The sequence below is a fragment of the Manis javanica genome, chromosome 3 (genome assembly GCF_040802235.1).
Source record: "Manis javanica isolate MJ-LG chromosome 3, MJ_LKY, whole genome shotgun sequence".
NCBI classification, from domain to species: domain Eukaryota; kingdom Metazoa; phylum Chordata; class Mammalia; order Pholidota; family Manidae; genus Manis; species Manis javanica.
In genome coordinates this window covers 57,799,646-57,825,661 of record NC_133158.1, presented here as the reverse complement: position 1 = coordinate 57,825,661, position 26,016 = coordinate 57,799,646, and the positions used below count along the sequence as shown (strand labels likewise).

Genomic DNA, 26,016 nt, shown 5'->3' with positions numbered 1-26,016 from the left:
AGACATAATAAAGATCAGAGAAGAAATAAATAAAATTGAGAAGAATAAATAAATAGAAAAATCAATGAAACCACGAGCTGGTACTTTGAGAAAATAAACAAAATAGATAAACCCCTAGCCAGACTTATTAAGAGAAAAAGAATCTACACACATAAACAGAATCAGAAATGAGAAAGGAAAAATCATGACGGACCCCACAGAAATACAAAGAATTATTAGAGAATACTATGAAAATCTATATACTAACAAACTGGATAACCTAGAAGAAAAGGACAACTTCCTAGAAAAATACAACCTTCCAAGACTGACCAAGGAAGAAACAGAAAATCTAAACAGACCAGTTACCAGCAAGGACACTTAATCAGCAATCAAAAAACTACCCAAGAACAAAATCCCCAGACCAGATGGAGTCACCACTGAATTTTATCAGACATATAGAGAAGACATAATACCCATTCTCCTTAAAGTTTCCCAGAAACTAGAAGAGGAGGGAATACTTCCAAACTCATTTTATGAAGCCAGCATCACTCTAATACCTAAACCAGGCAAAGACCCCACAAAAAAAGAAAATTATAGACCAATATCCCTGATGAACATAGATGCAAAAATACTCAACAAAATACTAGCAAAGTGAACTCAAAAATACATCAAGAGGATCAGACACCATGATCAAGTGGGATTCATCCCAGGGATGCAAGGATGGTACAATGTTCAAAAATCCATCAACATCATCCACCACAACAAAAAGAAAGACAAAAACCATGTGATCATCTCCATAGATGCTGAAAAAGCATTCGACAAAATTCAACATCCATTCATGATAAAAATCTCAACAAAATGGGTGTAGAGGGCAAGTACCTCAACATAATAAAGGCCATATATGACAAACCCACAGCCAACATCATACTTAACAGCAAGAAGATGAAAGCTTTTCACCTAAGACTGGGAAGAAGACAGGGATGCCCACTCTCCCCACTGTTATTCAACATAGTACTGGAGGTCCTAGCCATGGCAATCAGAAAAAACAAAGAAATAAAAGGCATCCAGATTGGTAAAGAAGAAGTCAAACTGTCACTATTTGCAGATGACATGATATTGTATATAAAAAACCCTGAAGACTCCACTCTAAAACTACTAAAACTAATAATGAATTCAGCAAAGTTGCAGAATACAAAATTAATATGCAGAAATCTGTTGCATTCCTATACACTAATGATGAACTAGCAGACAGAGAAATCAGGAAAACAATTCCATTCACAATTGCACTAAAAAGAATAAAATACCTAGGAAAAAACCTAACCAAGGAAGTGAAAGAGCTATACCCTGAAAACTACAAGATACTCTTAAGAGAAATTAAACAGGACATTAACAAATGGAAATTCATCCCATGCTCCTGGCTAGGAAGATTTAATATAGTCAAAATGGCCATCCTGCCTAAAGCAATCTACAGATTCAATGCAATCCCTATCAAAATACCAACAGCATTCTTCAATGAACTGGAACAAATAGTTCTAAAATTCATACGGAACCACAAAAGACCCTGAATAGCCAAAGCAATCCTGAGAAGGAAAAATAAAGTGGGGGGGATCTTGTTCCCCAACTTCAAGCTCTACTACAAAGCCACAGTAATCAAGACAATTTGGTACTGGCACAAGAACAGACCCATAGACCAATGGAACAGAATAGAGAGCCCAGATATGAACCCAAGCATATATGGTCATTTCATATATGATAAAGGAGCCATGGATATACAATGGGGAAATGACAGCCTCTTCAACAGCTGGTGTTGGCAAAACTGGACAGCTACATATAAGAGAATTAGACTGGGTCATTGTCTAACCCCATATACAAGAGTAAATTTGAAATGGATCAAAGACCTGAATGTAGGTCATGAAACCATAAAAGTCTTGGAAGAAAACATAGGCAAAAATCTCTTGGACATAAACATTAGCAACTTCCTCATGAACATATCTCCCAGGGCAAGGGAAACAAAAGCAAAAATGAACAAGTGGGGCTACATCAAGCTGAAAACTTTCTGTACAGCAAAGCACACCATCAACAGAACAAAAAGACATCCTATAGTATGGGAGAATATATTCATAAATGACAGATCCGATAAAGGGTTGACATCCAAAATATATAAAGAGCTCACGCACCTCAACAAACAAAAAGCAAATAATCCAATTAAAAAATTGGCAGAGGATCTGAACAGTTTTCCAAAAAAGAAATTCAGGTGGCCAACAGGCACATGAAAAGATGCTCCACATCACTAATCATCAGAGAAATGCAAATTAAAACCACAATGAGATATCACCTCACACCAGTAAGGATTGCCACCATCCAAAAGACAAACAACAACAAATGTTGGCAAGGTTGCGGAGAAAGGGGAACCCTCCTACACTGCTGGTGGGAATGCAAATTAGTTCAACCATTGTGGAAAGCAGTATGGAGGTTCTTCAAAAATAGAAAATCATTTGACCTCAAAATAGAAAATCATTTGACCCAGGAATTCCACTTCTAGGAATTTACCCTAAGAATGCAGCACTCCAGTTTGAAAAAGACAGATGCACCCCCCTATGATTACCGCAGCACTATTTACAATAGGCAAGAAACGGAAGCAATCTATGTGTCCATCAGTAGATGAATGGATAAAGAAGATGTGGTACATATACACAATGGAATATGATTCAGCCGTAAGAAAACAAATCCTACCATTTGCAACAACATGGATGGAACTAGAGGGTATTATGCTCAGTGAAATAAGCCAGGAGGAAAAAGACAAGTATCAAATGATTTCAGTAATCTGTGGAGTATAAGAACAAAGCAAAAACTGAAGGAACAAAACAGCAGCAGACTCACAGAACCCAACAATGGACTAACAGTTACTACAGGGAAAGGACTGGGGAGGATGGATGGGAAGGGAGGGATAAGGGGGAAAAGGGGCATTACAATTAGTAGACATAATGTGGGGGGGAGGGGCACGAGGAGTGCTGTACAACACAGAGTAGACAAGTAGTGATTCTACAGCATCTTACTACGCTGATGGACAGTGACTGTAACGGGGTATGCGGTGGGGACTTGATGGATGGGGGGAGTCTAGTAACCATAATATTGCTCATGTAATTATAGATTAATGCAACCAAAAAAAAAGAAAATAGTACCAATCAGAAGAGAAAGTGTATTGGCAACATATGGGGGGCAGGTACAACTGGATATCCATAAGAGGAAAAAAATCTCGATCTCTGCTTCACATTGTACACAAAAACGAATTTGAGATGGATGATAGATTTAAATGTAAAAATCAAAGCTATAAAGCTTCTAGAAGAAAATATAAAAGGTGACCTTTGTGATATGACAGTTAGCTGAACTTTCTTAGGACACAGAATAAAAAAACAGTTCTGTCCTCCAAAAGGATAAATTAGACATCATCAAAACTTAAAACTGTTCATCAGAAGACATTGTCAAGAAAATAAGTAGGCAAGCCACATTTGGGCAAAGGATTTGCAAATCACATATCTCACTAAAAACTGGTATTCAAAATAAATAAAGCATTCCTGCAACTCAATAATATGAAGATAACACAATTTTTTAATACGCAAAAATATCTGAATAACATTTCAGAAAGAAAGATATACAGATTGTCAATTACAACCATTGGGATAATATATTACACCAGAATGGCTAAAACTAAAAAGACTGACACCACCATATGTTAATGAGGGTGCAAAGAAACCAGACTCTGATAGGCTGGCTGGTTGTAGAGTGTAAAAAGGGTACAGCCACTATGGAAGTTTCTTATACAACTAAACCCAGGCCTATACTGTGAAAACATATGTCCACCAAAAAGACCTGCACAAGAATGTTCATAGGTGTTTCAGAATACCCCAAAGTGGAAACAGCCCTGTTTCCATCAACAGATGAAAGGAGAAACAAACTGTGGTATAAAGAAATAAAAAGGAACAAGCAACTCACAGAGAAGGCAAACAGTGGCATCTTACTACACTGATCGACAGTGACTGCAATGGGGCATGGGGAGAGACTCAATAATATGAGTGAATGTAGTAACCACAGTGTTTTTCATGTGAACCCTTCATAAGAGTGTGTATCCATAATACCTTAATAAGAAAAAAAAAGGAACAAGCTACTGATACAAACAAAACAGATGAATCTCAACAACATAATGCTGAGTGAAAGGAACTTCAAACCAGAGAGTACATACTACACTATTTCATTTATGGGAAGTTCTAGGAGAGGCACAACAAATCTATGATTGTTGCTTCCAGTGGATGCTGCTAGAGAGTGGGAACAGAGAATGACTGGGAAGGAATATGAAGGAACTTTCTGGGATGGTGGTAATGTCCAAACCTTGAAAGGGGCTTGGGTTGCACAGGCACATGCTTTTGTTGAAAGACATACAATGGTACATACACTTAAGATTTGTGCATGTCACTATAGGCAAATTTTATAAAAGAAAAGTAATGTAAACAGCTATTGAACTCTAATGGTATGCATGCTTAAGCATCCTTAGGGGGAGATGTACTAATATCTGCAACTTACTTGTAAATGCGTCACAAAAACAAGATGCCTTGATGAATGAAGAGGGATGGATAAATAGAAATAGACCGATGATAAAGCTAATGCAGCAAAATGTTAAGTTCAGAATCCAGGTGGAGGGTATACAGGTATTTCCTGTGCATTTATTACAACTTTGCTGCATACCTGATATTTTTCATAATAAAAATATAGAAAATTTTACCTACAATATAAAATTGTTATTTCATCTTTCAGAGTCTGTTTTCGGTCGTCACTCAGAGTCTCCAACACCTGCTAACTTTACAATCACTCGCTTGTTGACTCTCCTGCCATCTCCAGCCAAGTCCAGGCCCTAGACCCATAACTGGACTGCAGACCCACTGCCAGCCTCAACTCCAATCCATCCTGAATGTCACTGTCAGGTCGAGTTTCCTAGTTCACAGTTATTATGTGAACTGTGCTGCCAAGCAGTATCTGATGACTCTCCATTAACTAATAACCATAACCCCTCAGCTTCAACAGGCCCTTGTATTCCACCTTATTCTACTACTGTCCTATGGAAATACAGAAATTCTTTGCTACAGTCAAACCAGACAACTTCTCGTCCCTGACACAGTACCTCCCATTTCCACACCCTTTCCTCCACACGAATCTATGCCTGGGTGGCCAGAGGCCCAGCCACAGGTCTTAGCAGTTCAACATATGACCAGAAGCTGGTCACAAAACTCTGGCCTTGATACATATGAGAGTCAGCGCCTCCCAGACATTCAGCAGTGTGGTGCAAGTGCAGAATGCATCTATTACTCCTTTTGTTCATTTGTTCATTCCTTCACTCCCTAACTCACTTGCTAAGTACTTACTATGTACCAGATTACCTGCTAGGGGTTGCAAAAGAGGTAAAATGACAGGACCTGATCCCCTACCCTGAAGAGATTCAGTGACAGTAAGGTAGAAGCAAAGTCATAATTCACAGTAAGTCCTGGTCTGAAGGTAGCAGTACCAGAAATTTCACTCAAGGCTTACTCCAGTGTGAGGCTGGTGAGATGCCTGTGACAATTTTAAAACATGGCCTCAAAAATCTTTAACATTCCTCCCATCAAGGTGGGGAGAATCTATGTTCCCTAAATTTGGGCAGGCTTGTGACTCTGACCAACAGAATACCATGAAAGTGATACTATGTGACTTCTGAGATCAGATAATAGACCAGCTTCCATCTGGCTCTCATGGAATGCTTGTTCTCCAAATCTCCTGAGGACACTCCCTATTGGTGACTGTAGCAAAGAATTTCTGTATTTCCACGTGCTGTGAGGAAGCTCAGGCCACATGAAGAGGACACATGTAGGCACTCTGGCTACAGGTGCCCCAGCCGAGCCCAGCCTCCAAGTCAGCTCAGCCTAGGCACCAGATGTGAGTGAAGACCCCTCCAGATGATTCCAGCTCCTAGACATTTGAGTCACCCAAGCCATTCAAGTCTTGTCAAGTCAAACCTACCATGTCCTATTCAAATTCTTGACCCACAGAACTCCTGAGCATAATAATATGACTGTTTTTCATGCTGTTGAGATTAGGGACATTTTCTTAACTGGATGGAGAACTGGAACAAGACCTTCAAAAACAGGTGCTACTTACGGCAGTCAAGACAGGGAGTCCGGAGCCAACAAAGAACAACACTCATCAAAGATTATAGCTGACACCCCTTTTAAAATCTTACTCCACTTGTCAAGTTAATAATACCTTCATTTATTCAACATTCAACAAATATGTATTGAGTACCTAATATATGAGAGTTAGTGCTATAGTGTTAGATAAAATCCCTGCCCTCCAGGAGCTTACCATCTAAGGGAGAAAGCAGACAATAAGTGAGACAAATGAATGAAATACAAACCATGTTGGATAGGGGTTACGTATAAGGAGAAAGATGAAAGCCAGGAGAGGGGGCATGAATCAGGGGTGGGGCTGATGTGTGAGAGAGGGTAGCCGGGGAAGACTTCATGGAGAAGGTGACTTAAATGAAGTCCTGTTGGAGATGCCTGGGATGGGAAATACCTAGCCCCTCTGGTTGTCCCCAACTAGGCACCTGTCTCCTGTTGACTGCTCATACCCCATCACCTAGACAGACCTCACAGCAATCTTTAGGGTCAAGGAGCTTGAGCTTTTTAAAAATATTACCTCTCAAATAATAGTTACATGATGCCAAAGCAGGAAGAGCCCTAAGAAGCCATCCAGTTTCACCCTCATCCTTCAAGGGGGAAATTGAAGCCACATGTTCCAGATGGCCTAAGGCTTCACAAAGATCTGTATATCTGCCCGGTCCCATGTTCTTCCTACTCTCCCCTGGCTCCTTGAAAACCACTTGGTAACTAAGCTCTTTTTTCATTGGTTACATCACCCCAGTCTCCACATCAGTCATCACTAGACACAGTCTGAAACCAATTGTCAGGGTGGGTGGGGTAGGGGAATAAATCCAAAAGCAGAAGCAGCACTGGCCCCAGACAAGGGCCGCCATTCCAACCAGTGTCACTACCACCGCCCCACCCCCTCCATTTGCATCCCCTCCACAGTGCAGTCTGTGATACAGAAAATGGACATTTTCCATTTTCTCTGGATCCTTTGTTGTGGGTTGACTTGTGTTCTCCAAAAAAGTCATGTTGAAAACCCCTAACCCCCACCAACCAATCTGTGACTATTTGTAAAAGGGTCTTTGCAGATGTAATCAAGTTAAGGTGAAGTCATATTAGAGTAGGGTGGGTCCTAACCATTGACTGGCAACCTTTCAAGAAGAGGCACACAGAGAGAGAAGGCCATATGAAGGTGGAAGCAGAGATTGGAGTGATGCATGTACAAGCAAGCCTATGAGTGCCAAGGAGTGCCAGCATCTATCAGAAGCCAGAAGAATCGAGGATGTATTCTTAGAGTCTTCAGAGGAAGGATGGCCCTGGTGACTCCTTGATTTCACACTTCTAACCTCCATAGTTGAGAAAGAATAAATTTTTGTTGTTTCAAGCTACCCAGTTTGTGGTACTTTCGTTACAGCAGCCCTAAGAAACTAGTTCATCCTCCTACATAAAATGTCTGGGGCCACTCACGGTTCCCATACATAGTCTTTCTGCAATCTTAGGTCCACAGTTCAGGAGCAGCTCCCACCTCTCCCAATACCACTCCTTCATATCTACCTACAATGCACATGTAAAGACCTCCCACCGAGCTCTGCAGAAAGCAAGTGTAAGGCAAGCCATTTCCAGTGTTTTCAGTGTAATTTGCTGCCCAGCTTGGTCTGTCTTACTATAGGCCCAACCTATTATATTCTAAGGTTTGGCTCCAACCAGTCTCGGATCTATTGGTTTGTTTGTCCTCATTAAGCACTGGAGGTCACAGGGAATACCACCCATGGGCGACAGATCACTCTCATGGGTCCAATAGCAGCCTGTTTAGTGGGAATCATCACACTAAAAGGCTATTTGGCAATACGGAACAAAACAACAAAAGAGGATTATACCTTTCAACCTGGTAATGCTGTTCTTGGAATATAACCCAAGGAAATAACACAACAGAAAAAATAAACTCTTTGGACAAAGATAATTATAGCAGTGTTACTCATAATAGTGGAACAAAAACTGGAAACATTAATTATGGAACAGTTAAAACAGTATCATAATAACACCTAACATTTCCTGAGCCCTTACTATATGGCAGGCACTACACCAAGCACCTCACTTGGATTATCTTTAACCCCTACAAAGAGTTTATGACATAGCTGTATTATCTCTGTTTTTAGACATCAAGAAACCTGTTCAAGGTCACACAGCTAGAAAATGGCAAGTGACCACTATTTTATGCCCTCTGCTTAGAGTCATGACTTTACTAAGGCCATGTAAAATTGGGATTGGGCAAGTTCTTTTTAACTTCCCTAAACTTGAGGCCATTGACCATAAAATGGGAACAAGAATAATATCATAAAATTGACAAAGACTGAATACAAAATGCATGAAAACATTAAGTCAACTATAAAGCATTATCTAGATGAAAAGTACTTAGAGCAACTCAGTGATAACACTGATTATCCTATGTGGCAGAAGTCTAAACTGTAGCCTGTTTTGCATGCCAAGCCGAACAGTTAGAATTTTACCTTTTATGTAGTAAAGGATTAACACTGTTCTTTAACCAGGAATATTACAAGCAGATCTGTGTTTTAAGATACAATAATACAAAATTATCTCAGGGAACAATATTGGAACTAAATGGAACTATCTAATTTCTGATTCAATGAGTTTAAGGAGCTCTCTAGTAAAAGCCCTGGTTGATTGCTCCACAGGGTGGACAGGGGTAGGCCTGAAGCAGCACTGTCCTTAAATCACTGACTTTCTGTCATAAAGATGGGGGCCTCATCCCCTAACAGCTGTCTCCAGGGGTCTGGACCTTGGCAAGAGGAAAGCAGAGACCCCAGAGTGCACAGAGGTGCATTTCCCTCACTGGGTTTTTTAAGGATGGGGTGAACACGTTTTGCCAGCAGTGACTGTCTATAACAAGTAAAAAGGAGGGTTACTGTCACCAGGTCCTAGGCGCCTAGCACCATCAAATCCCAGGCAATTATGCAATCAATTCCTCTACCCACGGTCTGGCACAGACCCACAACCCCGTTCTGATCCCAGTGAACCAGAATGAATAACAAAAAACAAAAATAACAGACAAACAGTGCAAGGCATCACCCAGACCTGGCAGTTGGCTGTTGCTTACTCCAGAGAAGAATCAGGCCCTCAGCTCTTGAGTCACCCCTCTCTCTAACTGATAACCCCTCTCCACACTCTAGTCTTCTAATGGATTTTCCCATCACGTTTGCAGTTGTTTCCATTTCTTTACAGACTTATCTACACTCCCTGCTTTATACCTTTCAAAGCCCCCCTCTGCTCCCCTAGCCCTGAAGAGAAGGTAGGGCTGCTTAATGTAACCCGCACAGTGCTGGAAGGTTGTGAGCTTCTCCATTTTGGACAAGAGTGAATGAAAGTTCAGAGTAGTTAAACAATTTCCCAGGGTCACTCATCTAGTAAGTTGTTGAGCTGTGACTCAAACCCAAATCTTTAGTTGCAAAGCCCATACCCTTCCCATCAAGCACACATCTGACCTTCCTAATCAGAAGAAAAGTAGCTGAGACCCTTAAATCTGCCTGTACAGAATCTGCCTGGTGTACTGTCACGATAGTACTATGTAGTCAGCACACAGCTGACCACAGACATGAAGATGAGAGCGCTCAGGAGCCACACCTCCTCCTCCACCTCGCCCATGCATAGGCACACCCCTCTCTAAAAAGAGACCTCGACCCTGGAAAGGGGTCAGTCAAGCCCTTTTAGAATACCAGCATTGGACTGGCCATCTGGATGTCTGAGTTCTTGGGCCCAGTAGCCATTGTACCAACCACAGCCCTCAAGAAAAGGAAAGAATAATTAGAAAGCACTGCTCCACAGACCAAACTTAAGTCATGTTTCCAAAATAGCCTCCAAAATGAGAGCTCAGCCTGTGCCTGCAGTTATAGCACTTGGGCCCAACTCCTCCCCACAACGCCGTCCATTTCCTGAGTCCCTGAGGGGACCATAACTGGAGTTGTGCACACTTGTTTCCATCCAGCCACAAATGTTTAGAGCCCTCCAGGCTCAAATGGCTTCACTGGCAAATTCTGCCAAATATTTAACAAATAAATAATAACAATTCTATACAAACTCTTATAGAAAATAGAAGAGAATTTTTTTTGCCTCATTTTATGAGGCAATCAATACCAACACCAAAATCAGACAAAAGACATTACAAGAAAAGAGAACTACACCAATATCCTTCATGAACATAAACACAAAAGCCTCAACAAAATATTAGCAAATTGAATCCAGCAATATAGAAAAAGACTAACAAAATATGACCAAGTGGAACTTATTCCTAGAATGTAAGGCTGCCTAAACATCTGAAAACCAATTACTATAAGTCAGCCTATCAATAGACTAAAGTTGGGGGCAATCTCTACAGTCTGATTTTGTAAATAAGATTCATATCACTTTATAGTTTATGAGTGCCAAGGAGTGCCAGCATCTATCAGAAGCCAGAAGAATCGAGGATGTATTCTTAGAGTCTTCAGAGGAAGGATGGCCCTGCTGACTCCTTGATTTCACACTTCTAACCTCCATAGTTGAGAAAGAATAAATTTTTGTTGTTTCAAGCTACCCAGTTTGTGGTACTTTCATTACAGCAGCCCTAAGAAACTAGTTCATCCTCCTACATAAAATGTCTGGGGCATGGTCTCCTACTTAACATCATGCTGGAGTACCATACACCAAAAAAAAGTAAGTGAAAATAAAACTGTCGTTATTCACAGATGACGTGATTATCTATGTAGAAAATCTCCAAGAATCTACAAAAAACCTAATAAGTGACTCCAAAAAGGTCACAAGATATAAGATCAATGTACACAAATCAACTGCAAAAAAAAGAAAAGCTCAGGGAAATAAGAGGCAACAAGGGCTGGAAATTGGTTCTATGCCCCAGCCTCCTAAATTATTTAAATAACATATTTTTACTTATTGGTTAGCTACAAATAATTATTTACTAATTATATTATTGTCTAAATTCTGTAGCCACATATTTTGCTGCACTTTATTCTCTGATTTAAATCTTTAAAAATCCATTAACAAGTCAATTGCATTATCTGTACTAGCAATGAATAATTAGAAAAAAGAATTTTACTAATAGCACCATTTACAATTGCACCAAAAATATGAAATACATAGCTATAAATCTAGCAAAATGTGTTTGATATTTATATGCTAAAAACTAAAAAACATTTATGAAGAAATCAGAGAATACCTAAACAAATGGAGATACAGCATTTTCTGTATTGGAAGCTCCAAAACTGTTAAGATATCAGTTTTCCCCAAACTGATCTATAGATTCAAGACAATACCAATCATACTCTAAGCAGGATTTTATAGAAATCAAGAAGATGATTTTGAAATATACATATATAAAAGGCAAACAAATAGAATAGACAAAACAATTTTGAAAGGAACATCTTACACTCTCTGCTTTCAAAACTTACAATATAAAGCTACAATAATCAAGACAGAGTGGTATTGCTGAAAGGATAAACACATAAAACAATGGAACTGAAGAGTCTCAGAAACAGACCCACACATATATGCACAATTGATTCGCAATAAAAATACAAAGGCAATTCAATAAGGGAAGGATATTCTTCTTGTTACGGTGGTAGAATAATTGCACATCCATATGAAAAAAGAACCTGCATCTTATACCTTGCACCAGGTATCAAAAATAACTCAAAATGGTTCAGACGTAAATATAAAACTTAAAACCATAAAACATCATGAAGAAAGTATTGGCAAATGCAAGTGCTTAATGGCTTCCTATAAGGTAAACAGTGTTTAGATACAACATGTCTTGCCAATGAGTTTCAGCCCTGGGCAAGTTCGCTATGGATTCAACGTGACCAAAGAAATTGACAGCAAAATGTTCTTTGGGGTGAAAGGGTTTATTACCCAGCTTGTTCTCCCAGTGGTAGGTCGAGCACAGTCATCCCGCACAGCCATCCTCTGAGCCTCTGTCCTCTGCTCTGCTCTGCTCTCCTGCAGCCTTGCAGCCGTGCCACCGTGTCACCGTGTCATGCCCAGAGTACTGGGCGGAGCTCTTTATATAGAGTAAACAGTCATGTATTGCCCACAGGTGTGCAGTGAGCTAGTCAACCAGGGCCAGGTGAGAATCCTGGCCACAGGAACTCTCATTTTATCCACACAACACCAAAAGAATACATTTTAATAAACTGATAAATTGGTCTTCATTAAAATTAAAAACTTTCTGCTCTGCAGTAATAGACATTGCTAAGAAAATGAAAAGATAAGCCATAGACAGCAAAAAAGTGTTTGCCAGACATGTACCTGATAAAGGACTCATGTCTAGAATGTAAAAAGCATTACATCTCAAATCTTAACCACAAGGAAATAATCCAATAAAACCTGGGCAAAATATTTAAACAGATACTTCACCAGAGAAGACATATAGACAGCAGACAAACCAAATAATGAAGATGTTCAGTATCACTATTCATTAAGGGAATGCAAATTAAAACCACAGTTATAAAGCTCTACCTGTTAGAATATTTAAAATTAAAAACTTTGGCTCATAATAAGCACTGCCATGGATGTGAAACTATACCCCTCATAGACTGCTGGTGGGAATGCATAATGGTACAGCCACTTTAGGAAAAACAGTTTGGTATTTGATTATAATGCACTTACCCTACCACCCAGCAATTCCACTCCTAGGTATTTACCTAAGTGAAACAAAAATCTATGTTCACATAAAAACCTGTACACTAATATTTACACTGAGTTATTCATTATTACCCCAAACTTGAGCCCCAATTGTGCTGAATAAACACACTGTAGTACATCCACTTGATGAAACAATTCTAAGCAACAAGAAGGAACAACCTACTGATACAGCACAGATGAATCTCAAACAGTGTGCTAAGGGAAAGAAGGCAAACTAAAAAGGCTACATACCATATAACTCCATGTGGATAAAATGAAGGTTCCTGTGGTCAGGATTCTCACCTGGCCCTGGTTGGCTAGTTCACTATACACATGTGGGCAATACATCATTATTGACTCTAAAGAGCCCTGCCCAGTGCTCTAGGCAACACAGTGGCATGGCTGCAAGACTGCAGGAGAACAGAGCAGAGGCTGGAGTGGTGGCAGCCCAGAGGACAGAGGCCCAGAGGACGGCTGTGTAGGATGGCTGTGTGGGACAGCTGTGAGGGCAGAGAGGCCCAGAGGATGGCTGTGCGGGCAGAGGGGCCCAGAGGCAGAGACCAGCTTGTTGCATGTAGACTCGCTCTGAATGGATGAGATTTTAGTGATTCACCTGCCACCATGGAAACAGAGTTGGGTATAACCCTTTCACCTCAAGAACATTCTACTGTCATTTCTTTGGTCACATTGAATCTATAATGAATTTTCCTGGGGCTGAAACCCACTGGCAAGACTCCATTTATATGGCATGCTGAAAAAAGCAAAATCATAGGAACAGAAAGCAGATCAGTGGTTCCCAGGATCTTCAGGTGGTGAAGAGTTGAATACAAACATGCACACAGCTATTTTGGGGGATGACAGAACTGTATCTGTCTTAGAAAATTTTCTAAAATTGTGTATATTAAAGGAAGTGTTTGCCTGAGAAACTATAAAGTGATATGAATCTTGTAGCCTATGGTACCGTGGAATCAAGAAAACATGGAAAGTCATCTCCTTCTTAACACACAATTACTACCTTCTTTTTTTTCCTCTTCAGCTAGCCTGAGTTGATTTTTGTTAATTTTAAAGAATCCCTCTTAATACACAAATCATAGAAGTAATTACATAATGAAAAAAACCAATCAAGATTGATTCCCATCTGGTTGACATGAAAAAAACCTGGGGAGCTTTGTAAAAACAGAGATTCTCTGATCCCACCTGGTAGTCTGAGCTGGGAACTGGGAGGCATGGATTATTTAGCAAACAAGGCTCCCAAAGGGATTTTGTTATCAGCTGGTTCTGGAACCATTGCTTTGAGGAAACAGAAGCACTAGGCATGTCCTTCCCTTGTAGTTTTTTCAGTGCAGTTACAGATATAAAATTTTAGGAAAAAATAACACAAAAGATAAAAACATTCCATAATAATATGTCACTTGTCACTATCAAAAGAATTTTGCAGGAACGAATTGCTACAGAAGTTCAAACAAGGATGAGAACCTGAAGCTGAGTGGGTTACAGTCAGCCTCCATGTTCAGGCAGTGTCTGACAGGTATTAGCAACTTAATTCAGTCCTTCAACAAACAGTTTAAGGACAGAATGACTTGCCAGTCAAAGAGACAAGTGAAAAATATTCCAGGAGAGGGTAAACTTATGGGCAGAAAGTCAAGAAAAATAAGTTAACAAGTATTGTTGACTTAGACGTCAGATTATGGAGGTCCTTGAACTTCAGACTAATGTTTTCCTGTAAGAAGCAGGGAGCCATTGAAGGTCTCTGAAGGTGGGGTGATACTTTGAGATTGGGCCTTAAGATTAATGAAGCATTCATGTGTAAAATGTATTTATGCAACAGAGGCTGTAGTTAAATACTTCAAGTGTGAGCTAGTGAAGGTCTGGTCACCCACAATAGCAATAAGAAAGTAAATGAAGGGATTCTCTCCTGGGCTAACCAGAACATCTGAGGGGAGGAGAGGCAGAGCAGCTGCAGTCACCTACAACCAGCTGGTGCCTTAGGTGGCTGCCCAATCACCCCCAAAAATCCTGAGAACTCCCTAGAACACCACTGGTTGAAATGCCAGAGGGAAAAATCAGTAGTGATTGCATTAATTGCACCATGCCCACCAGAAGGCCCTGCTGTGAAGACAGAAGCTTTTGGTAGTAGTAAGAGGCAAGTTACAGGGTAACGGCCCCCTTCCTCCACACACAATGAAACAACCTGTTGCTTTCACACTAACATATTCATCTTCATAAGGTTAGTGGCTAAGAGAAGATGAAAAAGATCAATCTGTTGAGACTAATATGAAAATTTATACCTTCTCAGATCACAAAGGTATAAAATTAGAAATAAATTGTACAAAGAAAACAAAAAGGTTCACAAACACATGGAGGCTTAACAACATACTTCTAAATAATCAATGGATCAATGACCAAATTAAAACAGAGATCAAGCAATACATGGAGACAAATGAAAACAACAGCACAATGCCCCAACTGCTGTGGGATGCAGCAAGGCAGTTCTAAGAGGAAAGTATATAGCAATCCAAGCCTTTTTAAAAAAGGAAGAACAATCCCAAATGAACAGTCTAAATTCACAATTATTGAAATTAGAAAAAGAAGAACAAATGAGGCCCAAAGTCAGCAGAAAGAGGGACATAATAAAGATCAGAGAAGAAATACATAAATTGAGAAGAATAAAACAATAGAAAAAAATTAATGAAACCCAGAGCCTGTTCTTTGAGAAAATAAACAAATTAGATAAACCCCTAGCCAGACTTATTAAGAAAAAAAGAGAATCAACACACATAAACAGAATCAGAAATGAGAAAAGAAAAATCACGACTGACACCACAGAAAAACAAAGAATTATTAGAGAATACTGTGAAAATCTATATGCTAACAAACTGGATAACCTAGAAGAAATGGACAAATTTCTAGAAAAATACAACCTTCCAAGACTGACCCAAGAAGAAACAGAAAGTCTAAACAGACCAATTACCAGAAATGAAATTGAATTGGTAATCAAAAAATTACCCAAGAACAAAATCCCGGACCCAATGGATTCACACCTGAATTTTATCAGATATTTAGAGAAGACATAATACCCATTCTCCTTAAAGTTTTCCAAAAAATAGAAGAGAAGAGAATACTTCCAAACTCATTCTATGAAGCCAGCATCACTCTAATACCAAAACCAGGCAAAGACACCACAAAAAAAGAAAATTACAGACTAATATCCCTGATGAACATAGATGCAAAAATACTCAATAAAATATTACCAAACTGAATTTAAAATAGATCAAGAGGATCATACACCATGATCAAGTGGAATGCACCCCAGGGATGCAAGGATGGTACAACATTTGAAAATCCATCAACATCATCCACCACATCAACAAAAAGAAAGACAAAAACCATGTGATCATCTCCACAGATGCAGAAAAAGCATTCGACAAAATTCAACATCCATTCATGATAAAAATTCTCAGCAAAATGGGTATAGAGGGCAAGTACCTCAACATAATAAAGGCCATATATGATAAACCCACAGCTAGCATCATACTGAACAGTGAGAAGCTGAAAGCTTTTCCTCTGAGATTGGGAACAATACAGGGATGCCCACTCTCCCCACTGTTATTCAACATAGTACTGGAGGTCCTAGCCATGGCAAGCAGATAACACAAAGAAATAAAAGGCATCCAGATTGGTAAGGAAGAAGTCAAACTGTCACTGTTTACAGATGACATGATATTATAAAAAACCCTAAGGAATCCACTCCAAACTACTAGAACTAATATCTAAATTCAGCAAAGTTGCAGGATACAAAATTAATACACAGAAATCTGTTGCATTCCTATACACTAACGATGAACTAGCAGACAGAGAAATCAGGAAAACAGTTCCATTCACAATTGCATCAATAAGAATAAAATACCTAGGAATAAATCTAACTAAGGAAGTGAAAGATCTATACCCTTAAAACTACAAGACACCCCTAAGAGAAATTAAAGAAGATACTAATAAATGGAAATTCATCCCATGCTCTTGGCTCGGAAGAATTAATATTGGGAAAATGGCCACCCTGCCTAAAGCCATCTATAGATTCAATGCAATCCCTATCAAAATACCAACAACATTCTTCAATGAACTGGAACAAAAAGTTCTAAAATTCATATGGAACCACAAAAGACCCTGAACAGCCAAAGCAATCCTGAGAAGGAAGAATAAAGCAGGGGGGATCTTGTTCCCTAACTTCAAGCTCTACTACAAAGCCACAGTAATCAAGACAATTTGGTACTGGCCCACAGACCTGGGGAACAGAATAGAGAGTCCAGATACTAACCCAAACATATATGGTCAATTAATATATGATAAAGGAGCCACGGACATACAATGGGGAAATAACAGCCTCTTCAACAGCTGGTATTGGCAAAACTGGACAGCTACATGCAAGAGAATGAAACTGGATCATTGTCTAACCCCATACACAGAAGTAAATTCAAAATGGATCAAAGACCTGAATGTAAGTCATGAAACCATAAAACTCTTAGAAAAAACATAGGCAAAAATCTCTTGGACATAAACATGAGCAACTTCTTCATGAACATATCTTCCCAGGCAAGGGAAAGAAAAGCAAAAATGAACAAGTGGAACTATATCAAGCTGAAAAGCTTCTGTACAGCAAAGGACACCACCAATAGAACAAAAAGACATCCTACAGTATGGGAGAATATATTCATAAATGACATAATATCCAATAAGGGGTTGACAGCCATAATATATAAAGAGCTCACGCACCTCAACAAAGAAAAAGCAAATAAGCCAATTAAAAAATGGGAAGAGGAGCTGAACAGATACTTCTCCAAAGAAGAAATTCAGATGGCCAACAGGCACATGAAAAGATGCTCCACATCACTAGTCATCAGAGAAATGCAAATTAAAACCACAATGAGATATCACCTCACACCAGTAAGGATTGCCACCATCCAAAAGACAAACAACAACAAATGTTGGTGAGGATGTGGAAAAAGGGGAACCCTTCTACACTGTTGCTGGGAATGTAAATTAGTTCAACCATTGTGGAAAGCAGTATGGAGGTTCCTCAAAAAACTCAAAATAGAAATACCATTTGACCCAGGAATTCTACTCCTAGGAATTTACCCTAAGAATCCAGGAACCCAGTTTCAAAAAGACATATGCACCCCTATGTTTACCACAGCACTATTTACAGTAGCCAAGAAATGGAAGCAACCTAAGTACCCATCAGTAGATGAATGGATAAAGAAGATGTGGTACCTATACACAATGGAATATTATTCAACTGTAAGAAGAAAACAGATCCTACCATTTGCAACAACATGGATGGAGCTACAGGGTATTATGCTCAGTGAAATAAGCCAGGCAGAGAAAGACAAGTATCAAATGATTTCAGTAATCTGTGGAGTATAAGAACAAAGCAAAAACTGAAGGAACAAAACAGCAGCAGACTCACAGAACCCAAGAATGGACCAACAGTTACCAAAGGGAAAGGGACTGGGGAGAATGTGTGGGAAGGGAGGGATAAGGGGGGAAAAGGGGCATTATGATTAGCACACATAATGTAGGGGTGCACGGGGAAGGCAGTATAGCACAGAGAAGACAAGTAGTGATTCTATGGCATCTTACTACGCTGATGGACAGTGACTGTAATGGAGTATGTGGTGGGGACTTGTTAATGGGGGGAGTCTAGTAACCACAATGTTGCTCATGATGCTTAATGATACCAAAAGAAAAAGCAAAAGGAAATATTAAATAGGAACTTAACCTGGAAAATGGAGAAAGGTAGGAATAGTCCAATTTAGGCACATTCTATGAATAGGCTTAGTACTCAGCTGGAAAATGCATAAAGTTCAGGAGAAAAATTAGATTGATTATACCTAACCACAAAGAAGACATAATTGGAGAAGTTAGGCAGATTAGTGCAAAGTGCCTTCTCATGGAGCAGCACATGGGAAATCCCTTAGAACCCTGTAGAGCACTTCTACTCGCCTACTAGCCAGTCCTTCAACCGAGATGTTCAATCACTTGTGCTATGTCAGGTACTAGGTGTACACTTACTGAGCTAAGAGTAAGGACGCGAAGGTGAACCATGACCTTTCCTTTCAGGAACTTCATCTAGTGGGACACCAGGGCTTACAACCTCACCACAGTAAAAATTACCGAGCACTTGCTCTTCTGCCCACAGCCTCCTCAGCCTCTGCAGAGAAGAGAGGCTCCATTTACAGAAGCACATGCAGAGACCTGGACAGTCATTGACTCTAAACCCTGGCCTCTTCCTGGTTTTCCACCCAGCCTCAGAAGACACCACCAAAGCTAGCTAAAGGAAATGAGAATAGCCTCCCGCCGGGGTCAGTTGGAGATGGCCAGAGTCTTGAACTGTTCACAAGGAAGGGAATTCCTGTGAAGGATGGTGCATCCCAGAGTCAAGGCAGACCCAGAACACAGTGTCAGCCATAGGTATCGAGTCTGGATATTAGGTAGAGTGGGGGCCAGGACTTTAAGGTGGGTAGAATTTGTGTGGGCAAACAAAGGATACCCAAGGGCCCTGGCAGCAGACAGATGACAGTGATCACAGGCCAGATAAAGGAAGAAATACTTATCCCTGCTCCCCAGGGCACTCTCAGGCTAAAGAGGACAGTCTTTAAGACTCTGGAGCCCCAGGTAGAGCAGACGATGGAACCAATCTGCAACCATTCCTCTGGAGAAGGTCAGAGTGGGGTGTTCCATCAGAGTGGGGTGATAAGACTGGCTGTTTCTGTTCTGCCACCCGATCACTTGGCCCCTTAGACCAGGTTTTCCACCTCAGTATAATGCAAGCATCAGGTGGTCTGGTCTCATCCCACCCACTGCGTGCCATTCCAGAACCAGGAAATGGGCTACAATAAACGAATCTGGTGTGGGGAGGGGGAGTTGGATAAAGCCCCAGTGAGGTAGAGCAGGGACGTGGGACAAGCACCATGGTTAATTTTTCCTGCCTATGATGAAAAATGCCAAGATACAAATAGTGTAATAACAGAAGAGACTCCATCTTAATACTAAGATTCCATTTTAAAAACCAGGGAGTTAGAAGGTAAAATTCCTAACATAGTTTATGGTAATCAGCCAATAACCTACCCTATCTTAAGGCAGGGCAAGTAGTACTAAATGATAGGCCCCCACTGCTTGAGGGTAACCACTATCTTGGAGAAGAGCAGGATTAAGAAATTCCTTACATTTATCTGACAGAATATCTAGAGGACTGACTATGGATAATGCCATGTCTCTAATGAGAGATGGACATCATAAGACCATGTGTCAAGACTACGCTGCCCCCCACCACCCTGCCCTTTGTCCCATTCTTGAAAGCCTTTAAAGTCAGAATCCTGTGCCCTTAAGCATGCCTCCTCTTTGAGGTTGCCTGAACTTCCCTTTCTTTGAGTGTGTACTTTGCCTTACCTAAAAGACTTCTCACTATCCAACTTACTGCATTTTGTCTCTGTGCTCTTCCAGTGGTAAGCATCTTTGTTACTTCACTATTTCACTCAATTTTCTATACTTAAGCACTAGTCTTCACTCTCTTCTATTTCAGAAGTAGGGAGGAACTACTAAGAGCTCTGATTTGGGCTCACAAGTTCCCATCACCTGGGTGACCTAGACAGGACTGTAGATGTTCAATCATGCTTTTCAGTAGCCTGTATGAAAAGCTCCTTTCTTTGCTTCGGAAGTTCTCAGAACATAATCCCACTCTACCCAGTGCTCTGTGGCTCCCCAAAATCCTGAGGCGGGAGGGGCTTAGTCCCCATGTCATGCAGATTCAAGTGGACACTGGACACCAGGTGACTCTGGCTTCAGGGGTTGGCAAGGGATCTGCCCTATGTGAATCAGGAGTTCAATGAACTTCCATTTCCTCCCTCTGTTCTTCCTTGCTCTCTGCTGCCTTCATGGCTGCTGCCATTTGCTGCTACTCTCGCTTTAATGAATTCCTTCCTTACCTACACCAGTCCAACCTGTTAAAGAATTGTTTCTAGATTAGAGCCAAGAACCCTCTCTTGTCCAGGCTGAGGTTTCGCCTAGAGCACAAGGAGAGACCTCCCCAGACACAGCTGCCCAACAACCCCAGGAATCCAGAAGTCTTCCACGGGACTGTGCTTTCACTCTGTAGATTTGCTTCTCATTATTTTTTATTCAGCATAAAAATTTTTTTAAAAATTGTTTCAGAAATATTCTGGGCAGTAAAGAAAAGACAAGCCCAGAATGAAAACCACCCCTGAAATAAATCTCAGGACAAGCGGGCTGACAGCTCACCACAGGGTCCAACGTGTTTTCACCAGTTTCTAACAAAGCAAGAGCTGGAGTTTCTGGACATTGAAGCCAAGTGTTTCCATGTTCCTCTCTCCTGCTAGAGTCCACCCTCCCTCCAGGGTCCTGCTCATGCCCACCCTCCTTCCTCCACTTCGAGGCCTTTCCTGACCACTCCAAGCCTGAATTTTTCTTGCCACTCTTAGTTTCCCTAATTGAGTCAGTACCATGGAACTTGTCCTTGTTTTCTAACTACTTCATGTGTGTTAGTTGTTTCCCTATACATCCCCAGAGTCTCTTAGGAATAGTACCTTTGTTTCATAATCCTCCACAGGGCTAGATGGGGGCAGGTCTGTAATCAATGTTTGTTGGCTGATATATATAGTTATTCCACAGACATAGAAAACACTATCCAATATGTATAGGATTAGCTATTCCTTCTGTGCCTCTTTACATTTACATATGCATTTAATTTTTATAACCACTCTCATTGTCAGATGAAGAAACTGAAGCCACTCTTAGGGGTTAAATACCATGCCAAAGAACATCCAGCCAGTAGGTGAACAGAATGGCTCTGAACCCAAGAGTAACACACAGATCACCCTCTACCCTCTTGCCACTTCCACCAGCCAGAAATCTGAAGGGGGGCTACTCTGCCTGGAAACAAAGAAGATAAACAGCATCCTCAACTATGACAGCTCAGAACTGTAGGTGTTTGGTTCCTAAAAGATTGTGAGAAATAACTTGAAAGGCCCTGGATTAACAAATTAGCATTAGATTGGGGGCCCAGAGCCAGGCGGTGGGGAATCAAGCAGATGTGAAAGAAAAGGAAATCTCTCCTCATCCCTTTTCTTTTGTCTCCAGAGGGCTCTGCACTCAGGACCCAAGAGAAGAGGGGAGGGGAGAAAGGGAACAGAAGCTTCAACAGAGGGGGGTGGGTGCAATGCTGGGAAATTTGAGAAGCTTGATCTACATAAAAACTGGCACAGCTCTCTAGTGGGGTACCCACTGGGAACATTCACCCTCAGACACTGAGGGAATTGAGCAGGAAGACAATGAAAATAAGGGCGTGAGCATCTGGAAATCAGTGTTATTCCCCCTGGCTACTAGCAGGAAGCCATTCTTACTGGCCCTCTTCCTGCCCCCACCCCACTGGGCAGGCTGTCACTGTCCATTTGCAAGGGCTGCAACCCTCGCCACCAGGTGCCTCTGAAGAAGGAGGAGGGATACACTTGCTGTACTGTAGTGACAAACACTGAGGTCGGCCCACCTTGAGGGCATAAGAAGAACTGCATTTGCTCAGCCCATACGCTTCAACCAAACAGAAGAGTATGAAGCCAAAACTCAGAGAATTCACCTGTGGAATGGCACAGGTGGGAGAGGTGAGTGGCTTGCACAGCGGACCACAGCCCAGCATGCTCCTAAGGCCGGAGGCCAGAAGTCACATATAATGGGAGCCTATCCCAGTGACATTTTTGATGTCCTCATTCTGGATTACTGCTGGATGGTTCCTTTATTCTGAGTCCAAATGCCACCCAAGTGTCCACTCATACGTTTTCCATGCAAACAAGGTCCCCTGGGTATACCCTCTATCTGTCAGAGGAAAATGACACAATAGTCAAATTGGGAGAGGACAATGTCTTCTATAGGGAAAGGTAACAGATTTCTAAGGCTTATTTTCCAAATTTCACTACATTTACAGAGAGGGTAGGACAGGAAGCTTTTAAGAATGAACAATTTCCTAACCTACATGTGATGGTTTGAAATGGGGGAAGGGTGGTTAGGCTTCCAAGTGGCCTCCTTGGTGTATACTTCCAGAATACTGAGTGTTGTTCTCAGAAAGATACTAAGTAAGACTCCACATGTTCATGAGGTCTCTGGACCCCTGGCCCAAGCTGGGCTGCATTCTCAAATTACCACCTCTTGATTTCCTAAAAGGTAAGGAGCCAATAAACCAACTAAGTTACATTTCACAGACTTTAGACTCATATTATGGGGAGAAAAGCAAGAGGTCATTCTTTTAAACTGAGTGTATACTGACCCCAGAGCATTCACAATCTATTCCTCTGAGGTTGGTGAAGACCTCCCAGCTAGGATCAAGACCTTTTCCCCACTTTTGCCACTGCAAGGGCCCCTCTTCCTTCTGCACCATCTGGGGCCAGCCTCCTTCTCTAACAAGCCATCCCAGCAGACTCCCCTGCAACTGCTGGCCCAGGGGTCCTGACCTGGAGTGTTGGTATCTGTTTGTCTATTAAGCTCCACACAGCAGGTGGGTTCACCTAAGTTTACTAGTTATATTAGACCAGAAACTTCCCAAGGGCTTAGCTGGCTCTGTACATGTTCCACCTGAGATCCAGCCCCAGGAGAAACTGCCTGTTGATGAGGAGGTCAGCAAACCTTATACAAAGAAAAACTACTCCAAGGCTCCAGTTACCCCTCTCCTCCGCCAGCCAGGTACAGCACAAAAGAAACCAAACAGGGGAGGATGGGCCAGCAAAAATCCTTCACCACGGTGGGATGGTTCTCCAAGCTCATGCCTACTGGTGTGTGAGGACCAGCATCCTTTTGTTTCGTCAGTGAATGAGGGCCAGGCATGCATAGCCTGGTGAAAAGGCTCTTGTGCAAGTCCCCAGAGCACCCATATTCAACAACACCCATTGACCCGCCACTCTCTGCCCAGATTCTTGCCTGTTTTGGCCCAAAGAGGGTGGGAGACAAAGGGGGAACCTCACTCTGGGCACCAGAAGGGAGCATTTCAAGCTGACCTAGAACACTGTGCTGCCAGCAGCATATCCTTGCACAGGCCCCCTCAGTGTGCATAGCAAGGAAAGAGCCTAAAACAGGCTCAAAGAAGAGAAAGGAAGGAGGTCAAACATTTAAGAGAAAAGAAAACATAGCCAAGAGGGAAAGAAAGTAAAGCAAACAAAAACTATCTTACTAGAACCTAACTTGCCTTTTAGGAACCCGATAAGGTTACCGGAATCACCTCACTTCCCTCAGAGACCTGCATTGTGGATACCTGATGCTTTAAAGTGTGAGGGTTTCCCGAAATGGTCCTCAAAAGCTTCCCATTTGGAAATAATTTACTAATGCCTTGTACACTTTGACAAAAAGGGTTCCACTAAAGCAGGGGAGAACCTACAGCCCCTCCTGGAACGTAGATGCAGCTCTAGGACAGGCACCCAAAGGCTGGGGGCAGGGGAGGAGTGCAGTAGGGACTCTGCATGTACTCTGCACTTGGGGGGAGGAGCGATGGTGAAAACCAGTGGTCTGAGACCTGTCACCACGCCCACCGCCCAGATGTGCCTGGACACCCACCCAACTCCAGGAACTGCAATAGCTATTTTACTCCTTCGAGGCCCCAAAGGATCTGCGTATTTCTTCCTTGGGTATAGAGGGTGCATCCCTTAACAAAAAAAAAATCCTAGAAAAGCTCCCCAATCAGCCCATCTTTGCATCTGTAATACCACTCCTAAAAATTCAGCCATTTGGGTCTTGAAGGGTTTTACTAGACCCAAGTTCCAGGAAGGAGTTCTACCATTGACAACTAACACCTCCCAGGATGAAGTTTATCAAAAGTTTCCAGCCTCAATGATCTGCTACCAAGGCTCCCGCAACCACAGAGCCCGGGTTCAAGCGAAGGACGAGGAGCAGGAGAACTTAAGGAGCTGGGGGTAAGAACAAAAGTGCAACACCTGACGCCCCAGTTTTGCCTGGGACGCCCTGGCCAACTACCCTGCCCCACCTTCCCAGACTCACATTTGGGCTGAGAGGACCTTCACGTGGCACCCCGAGTCCACCTGCAAGGGCCTGGTGAGCTAGGAGGAGCCGACCTATTTCCAAGGGGGCTAGTGGAGATTAGCACCCTTCAGATCAAAGGCATCCCCTTCGAAGGACGCCTGCAGAGACAACAGCATCCCTGTCCCAAATACCTCACTTACCTAAAAGAAAGCCCGGCTGCCTAGAGTCGCAGGGGACGTCCCCTTACGCCCCCCTCCCAACTCCGTGCCGCACGTAGGAGTCCCTCTCCAACACAAGCGGCAAGGGCGTGCTTCCAGGGAGGGTTCCGACCCCCGAACCCCCTTCGGAGCGTGACTCCCGGGGGCCGGCGGGGACAAAAGCGGGGGGCGGGCTCACTCACCCGCGCAGTGAAGGCGGCCCGGGAACCGAGGCACTGCGCTCGGAGGGGCGCCCCGGCCGCAGGCGCGCAGCCCGGGCTTCGCGCTCTCTCCGCCGCTGGCTGCGACCGCGCGGCACGGCGAGCCCGCCAGGCACGTCCCGGGCGGGGCGGGACAGGGGCGAGCGGCCCAGCGAGAGCGCGAGCAAATGGGAGAACCAGGAGCCAACAGGCGGGTGCTAGCGAGCGGCCGCCGGCGCTCAGGTCTGGCCGCGGACTGCCGACACGGGCTCACACGCGCTGATTTGCATTACATTTGCATAGCGCTCAGGGAATGGACCGCGGTTCCCGCCACGCCCACCCTCGCTCTGCCTGGAGTCGGGAGCAGAGGACCGCGAGCGGAACCCACCGGCCGGGGCGGGTCGCCTGGCCTTCCCCCGACACCGCCCCGTCTCCTCCTGGTGCACGGGACTGGTGGCGGTCCTGGTGTTTTCTCGGCTTATTTTGTACTGTCGCCTGGAAGAGCGCTCGGTGCAGGACAAAAGAAGACCACACACTGGAAAAACGCAGGGTGAACTTTTAAAATTTCCTTTGATGTGGCGATCAAAACGAACGAATTGAGTAGATTCCTCAACGGATACAATTTTGTTTTTTGAACAGTCATGAAAAACTTAATTCGTTCACTTGCAAAATTAGAACAAGTTACGTGCAATTTCGTTCAATAAATGCATAAATACAAACTTGCATAGGCAGGATAACACAGTCCTTAAA

The 26,016-nt window shown here is 42.4% G+C and overlaps 1 protein-coding gene across 1 annotated transcript in view; it reads right to left on the bottom strand.

Annotated features, from left to right (window-relative positions):
* MYLK (myosin light chain kinase) overlaps positions 1-25,438 on the bottom strand; it is a 280,349-nt gene extending 254,911 nt beyond the window's left edge. The window contains exon 1 of the mRNA XM_073231525.1: positions 25,270-25,438. The gene's annotated coding sequence lies outside the window, so the exon portion shown is untranslated. The remainder of the gene's footprint in view (positions 1-25,269) is intronic.
* Positions 25,439-26,016: the final 578 nt, after the last annotated feature.